Here is a 15412-nt window from a genome sequence, read left to right on the forward strand (position 1 = left end):
AATGAACTAGTGTAGTCCCACAGCCATATGACATAACCACATCAGGACCTGCTAAATGAACTAGTGTAGCCTACAGCCATATGACATAACCACATCAGGACCTGCTAAATGAACTAGTGTAGTAGTCCACAGCCATATGACATAACCACATCAGGACCTGCTAAATGAACTAGTGTAGTAGCCCACAGCCATATGACATAACCACATCAGGACCTGCTAAATGAACTAGTGTAGTAGCCCACAGCCATATGACATAACCACATCAGGACCTGCTAAATGAACTAGTGTAGCCCCACAGCCATATGACATAACCACATCAGGACCTGCTAAATGAACTAGTGTAGCCTCACAGCCATATGACATAACCACATCAGGACCTGCTAAATGAACTAGTGTAGCCCCACAGCCATATGACATAACCACATCAGGACCTGCTAAATGAACTAGTGTAGCCCCACAGCCATATGACATAACCACATCAGGACCTGCTAAATGAACTAGTGTAGCCCCACAGCCATATGACATAACCACATCAGGACCTGCTAAATGAACTAGTGTAGTAGTCCACAGCCATATGACATAACCACATCAGGACCTGCTAAATGAACTAGTGTAGCCCCACAGCCATATGACATAACCACATCAGGACCTGCTAAATGAACTAGTGTAGTAGTCCACAGCCATATGACATAACCACATCAGGACCTGCTAAATGAACTAGTGTAGCCCCACAGCCATATGACATAACCACATCAGGACCTGCTAAATGAACTAGTGTAGCCCCACAGCCATATGACATAACCACATCAGGACCTGCTAAATGAACTAGTGTAGCCCCACAGCCATATGACATAACCACATCAGGACCTGCTAAATGAACTAGTGTAGTAGTCCACAGCCATATGACATAACCACATCAGGACCTGCTAAATGAACTAGTGTAGTAGCCCACAGCCATATGACATAACCACATCAGGACCTGCTAAATGAACTAGTGTAGTAGCCCACAGCCATATGACATAACCACATCAGGACCTGCTAAATGAACTAGTGTAGCCCCACAGCCATATGACATAACCACATCAGGACCTGCTAAATGAACTAGTGTAGCCCCACAGCCATATGACATAACCACATCAGGACCTGCTAAATGAACTAGTGTAGCCTCACAGCCATATGACATAACCACATCAGGACCTGCTAAATGAACTAGTGTAGTAGCCCACAGCCATATGACATAACCACATCAGGACCTGCTAAATGAACTAGTGTAGTAGCCCACAGCCATATGACATAACCACATCAGGACCTGTTAAATGAACTAGTGTAGTCCCACAGCCATATGACATAACCACATCAGGACCTGCTAAATGAACTAGTGTAGTAGTCCACAGCCATATGACATAACCACATCAGGACCTGCTAAATGAACTAGTGTAGCCCCACAGCCATATGACATAACCACATCAGGACCTGCTAAATGAACTAGTGTAGTAGCCCACAGCCATATGACATAAGCACATCAGGACCTGCTAAATGAACTAGTGTAGTAGCCCACAGCCATATGACATAACCACATCAGGACCTGCTAAATGAACTAGTGTAGTAGTCCACAGCCATATGACATAACCACATCAGGACCTGCTAAATGAACTAGTGTAGTAGCCCACAGCCATATGACATAACCACATCAGGACCTGCTAAATGAACTAGTGTAGTAGTCCACAGCCATATGACATAACCACATCAGGACCTGCTAAATGAACTAGTGTAGCCCCACAGCCATATGACATAACCACGTCAGGACCTGCTAAATGAACTAGTGTAGCCCCACAGCCATATGACATAACCACATCAGGACCTGCTAAATGAACTAGTGTAGCCCCACAGCCATATGACATAACCACATCAGGACCTGCTAAATGAACTAGTGTAGCCCACAGCCATATGACATAACCACATCAGGACCTGCTAAATGAACTAGTGTAGCTCCACAGCCATATGACATAACCACATCAGGACCTGCTAAATGAACTAGTGTAGTAGCCCACAGCCATATGACATAACCACATCAGGACCTGCTAAATGAACTAGTGTAGCCCCACAGCCATATGACATAACCACATCAGGACCTGCTAAATGAATTAGTGTAGAAGCCCACAGCCATATGACATAACCACATCAGGACCTGCTAAATGAACTAGTGTAGTAGCCCCACAGCCATATGACATAACCACATCAGGACCTGCTAAATGAACTAGTGTAGCCCCACAGCCATATGACATAACCACATCAGGACCTGCTAAATTAACTAGTGTAGCCCCACAGCCATATGACATAACCACATCAGGACCTGCTAAATGAACTAGTGTAGTAGCCCACAGCCATATGACATAACCACATCAGGACCTGTTAAATGAACTAGTGTAGTAGCCCACAGCCATATGACATAACCACATCAGGACCTGCTAAATGAACTAGTGTAGTAGCCCACAGCCATATGACATAACCACATCAGGACCTGCTAAATGAACTAGTGTAGCCCCACAGCCATATGACATAACCACACCAGGACCTGCTAAATGAACTAGTGTAGTAGCCCACAGCCATATGACATAACCACATCAGGACCTGCTAAATGAACTAGTGTAGCCCCACAGCCATATGACATAACCACATCAGGACCTGTTAAATGAACTAGTGTAGTAGCCCACAGCCATATGACATAACCACATCAGGACCTGCTAAATGAACTAGTGTAGCCCCACAGCCATATGACATAACCACATCAGGACCTGCTAAATGAACTAGTGTAGTAGCCCACAGCCATATGACATAACCACATCAGGACCTGCTAAATGAACTAGTGTAGCCCCACAGCCATATGATATAACCACATCAGGACCTGCTAAATGAACTAGTGTAGTAGCCCACAGCCATATGACATAACCACATCAGGACCTGCTAAATGAACTAGTGTAGCCCCACAGCCATATGACATAACCACATCAGGACCTGCTAAATGAACTAGTGTAGCCCCACAGCCATATGACATAACCACATCAGGACCTGCTAAATGAACTAGTGTAGCCTCACAGCCATATGACATAACCACATCAGGACCTGCTAAATGAACTAGTGTAGTAGCCCACAGCCATATGACATAACCACATCAGGACCTGCTAAATGAACTAGTGTAGTAGCCCACAGCCATATGACATAACCACATCAGGACCTGTTAAATGAACTAGTGTAGTCCCACAGCCATATGACATAACCACATCAGGACCTGCTAAATGAACTAGTGTAGTAGTCCACAGCCATATGACATAACCACATCAGGACCTGCTAAATGAACTAGTGTAGCCCCACAGCCATATGACATAACCACATCAGGACCTGCTAAATGAACTAGTGTAGTAGCCCACAGCCATATGACATAAGCACATCAGGACCTGCTAAATGAACTAGTGTAGTAGCCCACAGCCATATGACATAACCACATCAGGACCTGCTAAATGAACTAGTGTAGTAGTCCACAGCCATATGACATAACCACATCAGGACCTGCTAAATGAACTAGTGTAGTAGCCCACAGCCATATGACATAACCACATCAGGACCTGCTAAATGAACTAGTGTAGTAGTCCACAGCCATATGACATAACCACATCAGGACCTGCTAAATGAACTAGTGTAGCCCCACAGCCATATGACATAACCACGTCAGGACCTGCTAAATGAACTAGTGTAGCCCCACAGCCATATGACATAACCACATCAGGACCTGCTAAATGAACTAGTGTAGCCCCACAGCCATATGACATAACCACATCAGGACCTGCTAAATGAACTAGTGTAGCCCACAGCCATATGACATAACCACATCAGGACCTGCTAAATGAACTAGTGTAGCTCCACAGCCATATGACATAACCACATCAGGACCTGCTAAATGAACTAGTGTAGTAGCCCACAGCCATATGACATAACCACATCAGGACCTGCTAAATGAACTAGTGTAGCCCCACAGCCATATGACATAACCACATCAGGACCTGCTAAATGAATTAGTGTAGAAGCCCACAGCCATATGACATAACCACATCAGGACCTGCTAAATGAACTAGTGTAGTAGCCCCACAGCCATATGACATAACCACATCAGGACCTGCTAAATGAACTAGTGTAGCCCCACAGCCATATGACATAACCACATCAGGACCTGCTAAATTAACTAGTGTAGCCCCACAGCCATATGACATAACCACATCAGGACCTGCTAAATGAACTAGTGTAGTAGCCCACAGCCATATGACATAACCACATCAGGACCTGTTAAATGAACTAGTGTAGTAGCCCACAGCCATATGACATAACCACATCAGGACCTGCTAAATGAACTAGTGTAGTAGCCCACAGCCATATGACATAACCACATCAGGACCTGCTAAATGAACTAGTGTAGCCCCACAGCCATATGACATAACCACACCAGGACCTGCTAAATGAACTAGTGTAGTAGCCCACAGCCATATGACATAACCACATCAGGACCTGCTAAATGAACTAGTGTAGCCCCACAGCCATATGACATAACCACATCAGGACCTGTTAAATGAACTAGTGTAGTAGCCCACAGCCATATGACATAACCACATCAGGACCTGCTAAATGAACTAGTGTAGCCCCACAGCCATATGACATAACCACATCAGGACCTGCTAAATGAACTAGTGTAGTAGCCCACAGCCATATGACATAACCACATCAGGACCTGCTAAATGAACTAGTGTAGCCCCACAGCCATATGATATAACCACATCAGGACCTGCTAAATGAACTAGTGTAGTAGCCCACAGCCATATGACATAACCACATCAGGACCTGCTAAATGAACTAGTGTAGCCCCACAGCCATATGACATAACCACATCAGGACCTGCTAAATGAACTAGTGTAGCCCCACAGCCATATGACATAACCACATCAGGACCTGCTAAATGAACTAGTGTAGCCCCACAGCCATATGACATAACCACATCAGGACCTGCTAAATGAACTAGTGTAGCCCCACAGCCATATGACATAACCACATCAGGACCTGCTAAATGAACTAGTGTAGTAGTCCACAGCCATATGACATAACCACATCAGGACCTGCTAAATGAACTAGTGTAGCCCCACAGCCATATGACATAACCACATCAGGACCTGCTAAATGAACTAGTGTAGCCCCACAGCCATATGACATAACCACATCAGGACCTGCTAAATGAACTAGTGTAGTAGTCCACAGCCATATGACATAACCACATCAGGACCTGCTAAATGAACTAGTGTAGCCCCACAGCCATATGACATAACCACATCAGGACCTGCTAAATGAACTAGTGTAGTAGTCCACAGCCATATGACATAACCACATCAGGACCTGCTAAATGAACTAGTGTAGCCCCACAGCCATATGACATAACCACATCAGGACCTGCTAAATGAACTAGTGTAGTAGCCCACAGCCATATGACATAACCACATCAGGACCTGCTAAATGAACTAGTGTAGTAGTCCACAGCCATATGACATAACCACATCAGGACCTGTTAAATGAACTAGTGTAGTAGCCCACAGCCATATGACATAACCACATCAGGACCTGCTAAATGAACTAGTGTAGCCCCACAGCCATATGACATAACCACATCAGGACCTGCTAAATGAACTAGTGTAGCCCCACAGCCATATGACATAACCACATCAGGACCTGCTAAATGAACTAGTGTAGCCCCACAGCCATATGACATAACCACATCAGGACCTGCTAAATGAACTAGTGTAGTAGTCCACAGCCATATGACATAACCACATCAGGACCTGCTAAATGAACTAGTGTAGCCCCACAGCCATATGACATAACCACATCTGGACCTGCTAAATGAACTAGTGTAGCCCCACAGCCATATGACATAACCACATCAGGACCTGCTAAATGAACTAGTGTAGCCCCACAGCCATATGACATAACCACATCAGGACCTGCTAAATGAACTAGTGTAGCCCCACAGCCATATGACATAACCACATCAGGACCTGCTAAATGAACTAGTGTAGTAGCCCACAGCCATATGACATAACCACATCAGGACCTGTTAAATGAACTAGTGTAGTAGTCCACAGCCATATGACATAACCACATCAGGACCTGCTAAATGAACTAGTGTAGTCCACAGCCATATGACATAACCACATCAGGACCTGCTAAATGAACTAGTGTAGTAGTCCACAGCCATATGACATAACCACATCAGGACCTGCTAAATGAACTAGTGTAGCCCCACAGCCATATGACATAACCACATCAGGACCTGTTAAATGAACTAGTGTAGCCCCACAGCCATATGACATAACCACATCAGGACCTGCTAAATGAACTAGTGTAGTAGTCCACAGCCATATGACATAACCACATCAGGACCTGCTAAATGAACTAGTGTAGCCCCACAGCCATATGACATAACCACATCAGGACCTGCTAAATGAACTAGTGTAGTAGCCCACAGCCATATGACATAACCACATCAGGACCTGCTAAATGAACTAGTGTAGTAGTCCACAGCCATATGACATAACCACATCAGGACCTGCTAAATGAACTAGTGTAGTAGCCCACAGCCATATGACATAACCACATCAGGACCTGCTAAATGAACTAGTGTAGCCCCACAGCCATATGACATAACCACATCAGGACCTGCTAAATGAACTAGTGTAGTAGTCCACAGCCATATGACATAACCACATCAGGACCTGCTAAATGAACTAGTGTAGCCTCACAGCCATATGACATAACCACATCAGGACCTGCTAAATGAACTAGTGTAGTAGTCCACAGCCATATGACATAACCACATCAGGACCTGCTAAATGAACTAGTGTAGTAGCCCACAGCCATATGACATAACCACATCAGGACCTGTTAAATGAACTAGTGTAGTAGCCCACAGCCATATGACATAACCACATCAGGACCTGCTAAATGAACTAGTGTAGTCCACAGCCATATGACATAACCACATCAGGACCTGCTAAATGAACTAGTGTAGTAGTCCACAGCCATATGACATAACCACATCAGGACCTGTTAAATGAACTAGTGTAGTCCACAGCCATATGACATAACCACATCAGGACCTGCTAAATGAACTAGTGTAGCCCCACAGCCATATGACATAACCACATCAGGACCTGCTAAATGAACTAGTGTAGTAGTCCACAGCCATATGACATAACCACATCAGGACCTGCTAAATGAACTAGTGTAGTAGTCCACAGCCATATGACATAACCACATCAGGACCTGCTAAATGAACTAGTGTAGCCCCACAGCCATATGACATAACCACACCAGGACCTGCTAAATGAACTAGTGTAGTAGTCCACAGCCATATGACATAACCACATCAGGACCTGCTAAATGAACTAGTGTAGTAGTCCACAGCCATATGACATAACCACATCAGGACCTGCTAAATGAACTAGTGTAGCCCACAGCCATATGACATAACCACATCAGGACCTGCTAAATGAACTAGTGTAGCCCCACAGCCATATGACATAACCACATCAGGACCTGCTAAATGAACTAGTGTAGCCCCACAGCCATATGACATAATCACATCAGGACCTGCTAAATGAACTAGTGTAGTAGTCCACAGCCATATGACATAACCACATCAGGACCTGCTAAATGAACTAGTGTAGTAGTCCACAGCCATATGACATAACCACATCAGGACCTGCTAAATGAACTAGTGTAGCCCCACAGCCATATGACATAACCACATCAGGACCTGCTAAATGAACTAGTGTAGTAGCCCACAGCCATATGACATAACCACATCAGGACCTGCTAAATGAACTAGTGTAGCCCCACAGCCATATGACATAACCACATCAGGACCTGCTAAATGAACTAGTGTAGTCCACAGCCATATGACATAACCACATCAGGACCTGCTAAATGAACTAGTGTAGCCCCACAGCCATATGACATAACCACATCAGGACCTGCTAAATGAACTAGTGTAGCCCCACAGCCATATGACATAACCACATCAGGACCTGCTAAATGAACTAGTGTAGTAGCCCACAGCCATATGACATAACCACATCAGGACCTGCTAAATGAACTAGTGTAGTAGTCCACAGCCATATGACATAACCACATCAGGACCTAACATAAGGACAACTCAGAGGATGCTATTCTGTTCTTCTGAAATAGACTACATTTTCTTCATATCATGTTTCTTTAGACCTCTAAAATAAATCATGGATTTATTGTGAAGGTGTAGACTATATTAGATGGATGTATTGTGAAGGTGTAGACTATATTAGATGGATGTATTGTGAAGGTGTAGACTATATTAGGTGGATTTATTGTGAAGGTGTAGACTATATTAGATGGATTTATTGTGAAGGTGTAGACTATATTAGATGGATGTATTGTGAAGGTGTAGACTATATTACATGGATGTATTGTGAAGGTGTAGACTATATTACATGGATTTATTGTGAAGGTGTAGACTATATTAGATGGATGTATTGTGAAGGTGTAGACTATATTAGATGGATTTATTGTGAAGGTGTAGACTATATTAGATGGATGTATTGTGAAGGTGTAGACTATATTACATGGATTTATTGTGAAGGTGTAGACTATATTACATGGATTTATTGTGAAGGTGTAGACTATATTACATGGATGTATTGTGAAGGTGTAGACTATAAATCATGGATTTATTGTGAAGGTGTAGACTATAAATCATGGATTTATTGTGAAGGTGTAGACTATATTAGATGGATTTATTGTGAAGGTGTAGACTATATTAGATGGATGTATTGTGAAGGTGTAGACTATATTAGATGGATTTATTGTGAAGGTGTAGACTATATTAGATGGATTTATTGTGAAGGTGTAGACTATAAATCATGGATTTATTGTGAAGGTGTAGACTATATTAGATGGATGTATTGTGAAGGTGTAGACTATATTAGATGGATGTATTGTGAAGGTGTAGACTATATTAGATGGATGTATTGTGAAGGTGTAGACTATATTAGATGGATGTATTGTGAAGGTGTAGACTATATTAGATGGATTTATTGTGAAGGTGTAGACTATATTAGATGGATGTATTGTGAAGGTGTAGACTATATTAGATGGATGTATTGTGAAGGTGTAGACTATAAATCATGGATTTATTGTGAAGGTGTAGACTATATTAGATGGATTTATTGTGAAGGTGTAGACTATATTAGATGGATTTATTGTGAAGGTGTAGACTATATTAGATGGATGTATTGTGAAGGTGTAGACTATATTAGATGGATTTATTGTGAAGGTGTAGACTATAAATCATGGATTTATTGTGAAGGTGTAGACTATATTAGATGGATGTATTGTGAAGGTGTAGACTATATTAGATGGATTTATTGTGAAGGTGTAGACTATATTAGATGCATTTATTGTGAAGTTGTAGACTATATTAGATGGATTTATTGTGAAGGTGTAGACTATATTAGATGGATGTATTGTGAAGGTGTAGACTATATTAGATGGATGTATTGTGAAGGTGTAGACTATATTAGATGGATGTATTGTGAAGGTGTAGACTATATTAGATGGATGTATTGTGAAGGTGTAGACTATATTAGATGGATGTATTGTGAAGGTGTAGACTATATTAGATGGATTTATTGTGAAGGTGTAGACTATATTAGATGGATGTATTGTGAAGGTGTAGACTATATTACATGGATTTATTGTGAAGGTGTAGACTATATTAGATGGATGTATTGTGAAGGTGTAGACTATATTAGATGGATGTATTGTGAAGGTGTAGACTATATTAGATGGATTTATTGTGAAGGTGTAGACTATATTAGATGGATGTATTGTGAAGGTGTAGACTATATTAGATGGATTTATTGTGAAGGTGTAGACTATATTAGATGGATTTATTGTGAAGGTGTAGACTATAAATCATGGATTTATTGTGAAGGTGTAGACTATATTACATGGATGTATTATGAAGGTTTAGACTATATTAGATGGATGTATTGTGAAGGTGTAGACTATAAATCATGGATTTATTGTGAAGGTGTAGACTATATTAGATGGATTTATTGTGAAGGTGTAGACTATATTAGATGGATTTATTGTGAAGGTGTAGACTATATTAGATGGATGTATTGTGAAGGTGTAGACTATATTAGATGGATGTATTGTGAAGGTGTAGACTATATTAGATGGATGTATTGTGAAGGTGTAGACTATATTAGATGGATGTATTGTGAAGGTGTAGACTATATTAGATGGATTTATTGTGAAGGTGTAGACTATATTAGATGGATTTATTGTGAAGGTGTAGACTATATTAGATGGATGTATTGTGAAGGTGTAGACTATATTAGATGGATTTATTGTGAAGGTGTAGACTATAAATCATGGATTTATTGTGAAGGTGTAGACTATATTAGATGGATGTATTGTGAAGGTGTAGACTATATTAGATGGATTTATTGTGAAGGTGTAGACTATATTAGATGGATTTATTGTGAAGTTGTAGACTATATTAGATGGATTTATTGTGAAGGTGTAGACTATATTAGATGGATGTATTGTGAAGGTGTAGACTATATTAGATGGATGTATTGTGAAGGTGTAGACTATATTAGATGGATGTATTGTGAAGGTGTAGACTATATTAGATGGATTTATTGTGAAGGTGTAGACTATATTAGATGGATTTATTGTGAAGGTGTAGACTATATTAGATGGATGTATTGTGAAGGTGTAGACTATATTAGATGGATTTATTGTGAAGGTGTAGACTATATTAGATGGATGTATTGTGAAGGTGTAGACTATATTAGATGGATGTATTGTGAAGGTGTAGACTACATTAGATGGATGTATTGTGAAGGTGTAGACTATATTAGATGGATGTATTGTGAAGGTGTAGACTATATTAGATGGATGTATTGTGAAGGTGTAGACTATATTAGATGGATGTATTGTGAAGGTGTAGACTATATTAGATGGATGTATTGTGAAGGTGTAGACTATATTAGATGGATGTATTGTGAAGGTGTAGACTATATTACATGGATGTATTGTGAAGGTGTAGACTATATTACATGGATGTATTGTGAAGGTGTAGACTATATTAGATGGTTGTATTGTGAAGGTGTAGACTATATTAGATGGATGTATTATGAAGGTTTAGACTATATTAGATGGATGTATTGTGAAGGTGTAGACTATAAATCATGGATTTATTGTGAAGGTGTAGACTATATTAGATGGATGTATTGTGAAGCTGTAGACTATATTAGATGGATTTATTGTGAAGGTGTAGACTATATTAGATGGATGTATTGTGAAGGTGTAGACTATATTACATGGATTTATTGTGAAGGTGTAGACTATATTAGATGGATGTATTGTGAAGGTGTAGACTATATTAGATGGATGTATTGTGAAGGTGTAGACTATATTAGATGGATTTATTGTGAAGGTGTAGACTATATTAGATGGATGTATTGTGAAGGTGTAGACTATATTAGATGGATTTATTGTGAAGGTGTAGACTATATTAGATGGATTTATTGTGAAGGTGTAGACTATAAATCATGGATTTATTGTGAAGGTGTAGACTATATTAGATGGATGTATTATGAAGGTTTAGACTATATTAGATGGATGTATTGTGAAGGTGTAGACTATAAATCATGGATTTATTGTGAAGGTGTAGACTATATTAGATGGATTTATTGTGAAGGTGTAGACTATATTAGATGGATTTATTGTGAAGGTGTAGACTATATTAGATGGATGTATTGTGAAGGTGTAGACTATATTAGATGGATGTATTGTGAAGGTGTAGACTATATTAGATGGATGTATTGTGAAGGTGTAGACTATATTAGATGGATGTATTGTGAAGGTGTAGACTATATTAGATGGATTTATTGTGAAGGTGTAGACTATATTAGATGGATTTATTGTGAAGGTGTAGACTATATTAGATGGATGTATTGTGAAGGTGTAGACTATATTAGATGGATTTATTGTGAAGGTGTAGACTATAAATCATGGATTTATTGTGAAGGTGTAGACTATATTAGATGGATGTATTGTGAAGGTGTAGACTATATTAGATGGATTTATTGTGAAGGTGTAGACTATATTAGATGCATTTATTGTGAAGTTGTAGACTATATTAGATGGATTTATTGTGAAGGTGTAGACTATATTAGATGGATGTATTGTGAAGGTGTAGACTATATTAGATGGATGTATTGTGAAGGTGTAGACTATATTAGATGGATGTATTGTGAAGGTGTAGACTATATTAGATGGATTTATTGTGAAGGTGTAGACTATATTAGATGGATTTATTGTGAAGGTGTAGACTATATTAGATGGATGTATTGTGAAGGTGTAGACTATATTAGATGGATTTATTGTGAAGGTGTAGACTATATTAGATGGATGTATTGTGAAGGTGTAGACTATATTAGATGGATGTATTGTGAAGGTGTAGACTACATTAGATGGATGTATTGTGAAGGTGTAGACTATATTAGATGGATGTATTGTGAAGGTGTAGACTACATTAGATGGATGTATTGTGAAGGTGTAGACTATATTAGATGGATGTATTGTGAAGGTGTAGACTATATTAGATGGATGTATTGTGAAGGTGTAGACTATATTAGATGGATGTATTGTGAAGGTGTAGACTATATTACATGGATGTATTGTGAAGGTGTAGACTATATTACATGGATGTATTGTGAAGGTGTAGACTATATTAGATGGTTGTATTGTGAAGGTGTAGACTATATTAGATGGATGTATTATGAAGGTTTAGACTATATTAGATGGATGTATTGTGAAGGTGTAGACTATAAATCATGGATTTATTGTGAAGGTGTAGACTATATTAGATGGATTTATTGTGAAGGTGTAGACTATATTAGATGGATGTATTGTGAAGGTGTAGACTATATTAGATGGATGTATTGTGAAGGTGTAGACTATATTAGATGGATGTATTGTGAAGGTGTAGACTATATTACATGGATGTATTGTGAAGGTGTAGACTATATTAGATGGATGTATTGTGAAGGTGTAGACTATATTAGATGGATGTATTGTGAAGGTGTAGACTATATTAGATGGATGTATTGTGAAGGTGTAGACTATATTAGATGGATGTATTGTGAAGGTGTAGACTATATTAGATGGATGTATTGTGAAGGTGTAGACTATATTACATGGATGTATTGTGAAGGTGTAGACTATATTAGATGGATGTATTGTGAAGGTGTAGACTATATTAGATGGATGTATTGTGAAGGTGTAGACTATATTAGATGGATGTATTGTGAAGGTGTAGACTATATTAGATGGATTTATTGTGAAGGTGTAGACTATATTAGATGGATGTATTGTGAAGGTGTAGACTATATTAGATGGATGTATTGTGAAGGTGTAGACTATATTAGATGGATGTATTGTGAAGGTGTAGACTATATTAGATGGATGTATTGTGAAGGTGTAGACTATATTAGATGGATGTATTGTGAAGGTGTAGACTATATTAGATGGATTTATTGTGAAGGTGTAGACTATATTAGATGGATGTATTGTGAAGGTGTAGACTATATTAGATGGATGTATTGTGAAGGTTTAGACTATATTAGATGGATGTATTGTGAAGGTGTAGACTATATTAGATGGATGTATTGTGAAGGTGTAGACTATATTAGATGGATGTATTGTGAAGGTGTAGACTATATTACATGGATTTATTGTGAAGGTGTAGACTATATTAGATGGATGTATTGTGAAGGTGTAGACTATATTAGATGGATGTATTGGACTTTTTTTGTATATATTTTTGAATGTAGATGTTCTTAAAGGTCTGTATCAGTGGCTTGTAGGCTGTGTGTGGAAGCCAGGAGATGATAAACGTGTTTATGTTAATTGTTATTATTATTTACTTGACAATCACCGGCTGACAAAATGTACTGACCGCCACAGCCCTAAAAACTCACCTGGTTACCTGGAGGATCCCGTGTCGAGCCACATCGTAGTAGGAGGTGTCCTGGTTACCTGGAGGATCCCGTGTCGAGCCACATCGTAGTAGGAGGTGTCCTGGTTACCTGTTTACCTGGAGGATCCCGTGTCGAGCCACATCGTAGTAGGAGGTGTCCTGGTTACCTGTTTACCTGGAGGATCCCGTGTCGAGCCACATCGTAGTAGGAGGTGTCCTGGTTACCTGGAGGATCCCGTGTCGAGCCACATCGTAGTAGGAGGTGTCCTGGTTACCTGTGACCTGGAGGATCCCGTGTCGAGCCACATCGTAGTAGGGGGTGTCCTGGTTACCTGGTTACCTGGAGGATCCCGTGTCGAGCCACATCGTAGTAGGAGGTGTCCTGGTTACCTGGAGGATCCCGTGTCGAGCCACATCGTAGTAGGAGGTGTCCTGGTTACCTGGAGGATCCCGTGTCGAGCCACATCGTAGTAGGAGGTGTCCTGGTTACCTGTGACCTGGAGGATCCCGTGTCGAGCCACATCGTAGTAGGGGTGAGAGGTGTCCTGTGACCTGGAGGATCCCGTGTCGAGCCACATCGTAGTAGGGGGTGTCCTGGTTACCTGTGACCTGGAGGATCCCCGTGTCGAGCCACATCGTAGTAGGGGGTGTCCTGGTTACCTGTGACCTGGAGGATCCAGTGTCAAGCCACATCGTAGTAGGAGGTGTCCTATTTACCTGGTTACCTGGAGGATCCCGTGTCGAGCCACATCGTAGTAGGGGTGAGAGGTGTCCTGTGACCTGGAGGATCCCGTGTCGAGCCACATCGTAGTAGGGGTGAGAGGTGTCCTGTTTACCTGTGACCTGGAGGATCCCGTGTCGAGCCACATCGTAGTAGGGGGGTGTCCTGTTTACCTGTGACCTGGAGGATCCCGTGTCGAGCCACATCGTAGTAGGAGGTGTCCTATTTACCTGTGACCTGGAGGATCCCGTGTCGAGCCACATCGTAGTAGGAGGTGTCCTATTTACCTGGTTACCTGGAGGATCCCGTGTCGAGCCACATCGTAGTAGGGGGTGTCCTGGTTACCTGTGACCTGGAGGATCCCGTGTCGAGCCACATCGTAGTAGGGGGTGTCCTGGTTACCTGTGACCTGGAGGATCCCGTGTCGAGCCACATCGTAGTAGGAGGTGTCCTGTTTACCTGTGACCTGGAGGATCCCGTGTCGAGCCACATCGTAGTAGGGGTGTCCTGTTTACCTGTGACCTGGAGGATCCCGTGTCGAGCCACATCGTAGTAGGGGTGTCCTG

General features: G+C 41.0%; 1 protein-coding gene across 1 annotated transcript in view; it reads right to left on the minus strand.

Annotated features, from left to right (window-relative positions):
• The window catches only part of LOC106609851 (rho GTPase-activating protein 8-like), a 69998-nt gene that overhangs the window by 36696 nt on the left and 17890 nt on the right, over window positions 1–15412 (minus strand).

Source organism: Salmo salar, chromosome ssa07 (assembly GCF_905237065.1).
Source record: "Salmo salar chromosome ssa07, Ssal_v3.1, whole genome shotgun sequence".
Taxonomy (NCBI): Eukaryota; Metazoa; Chordata; class Actinopteri; order Salmoniformes; family Salmonidae; genus Salmo; species Salmo salar.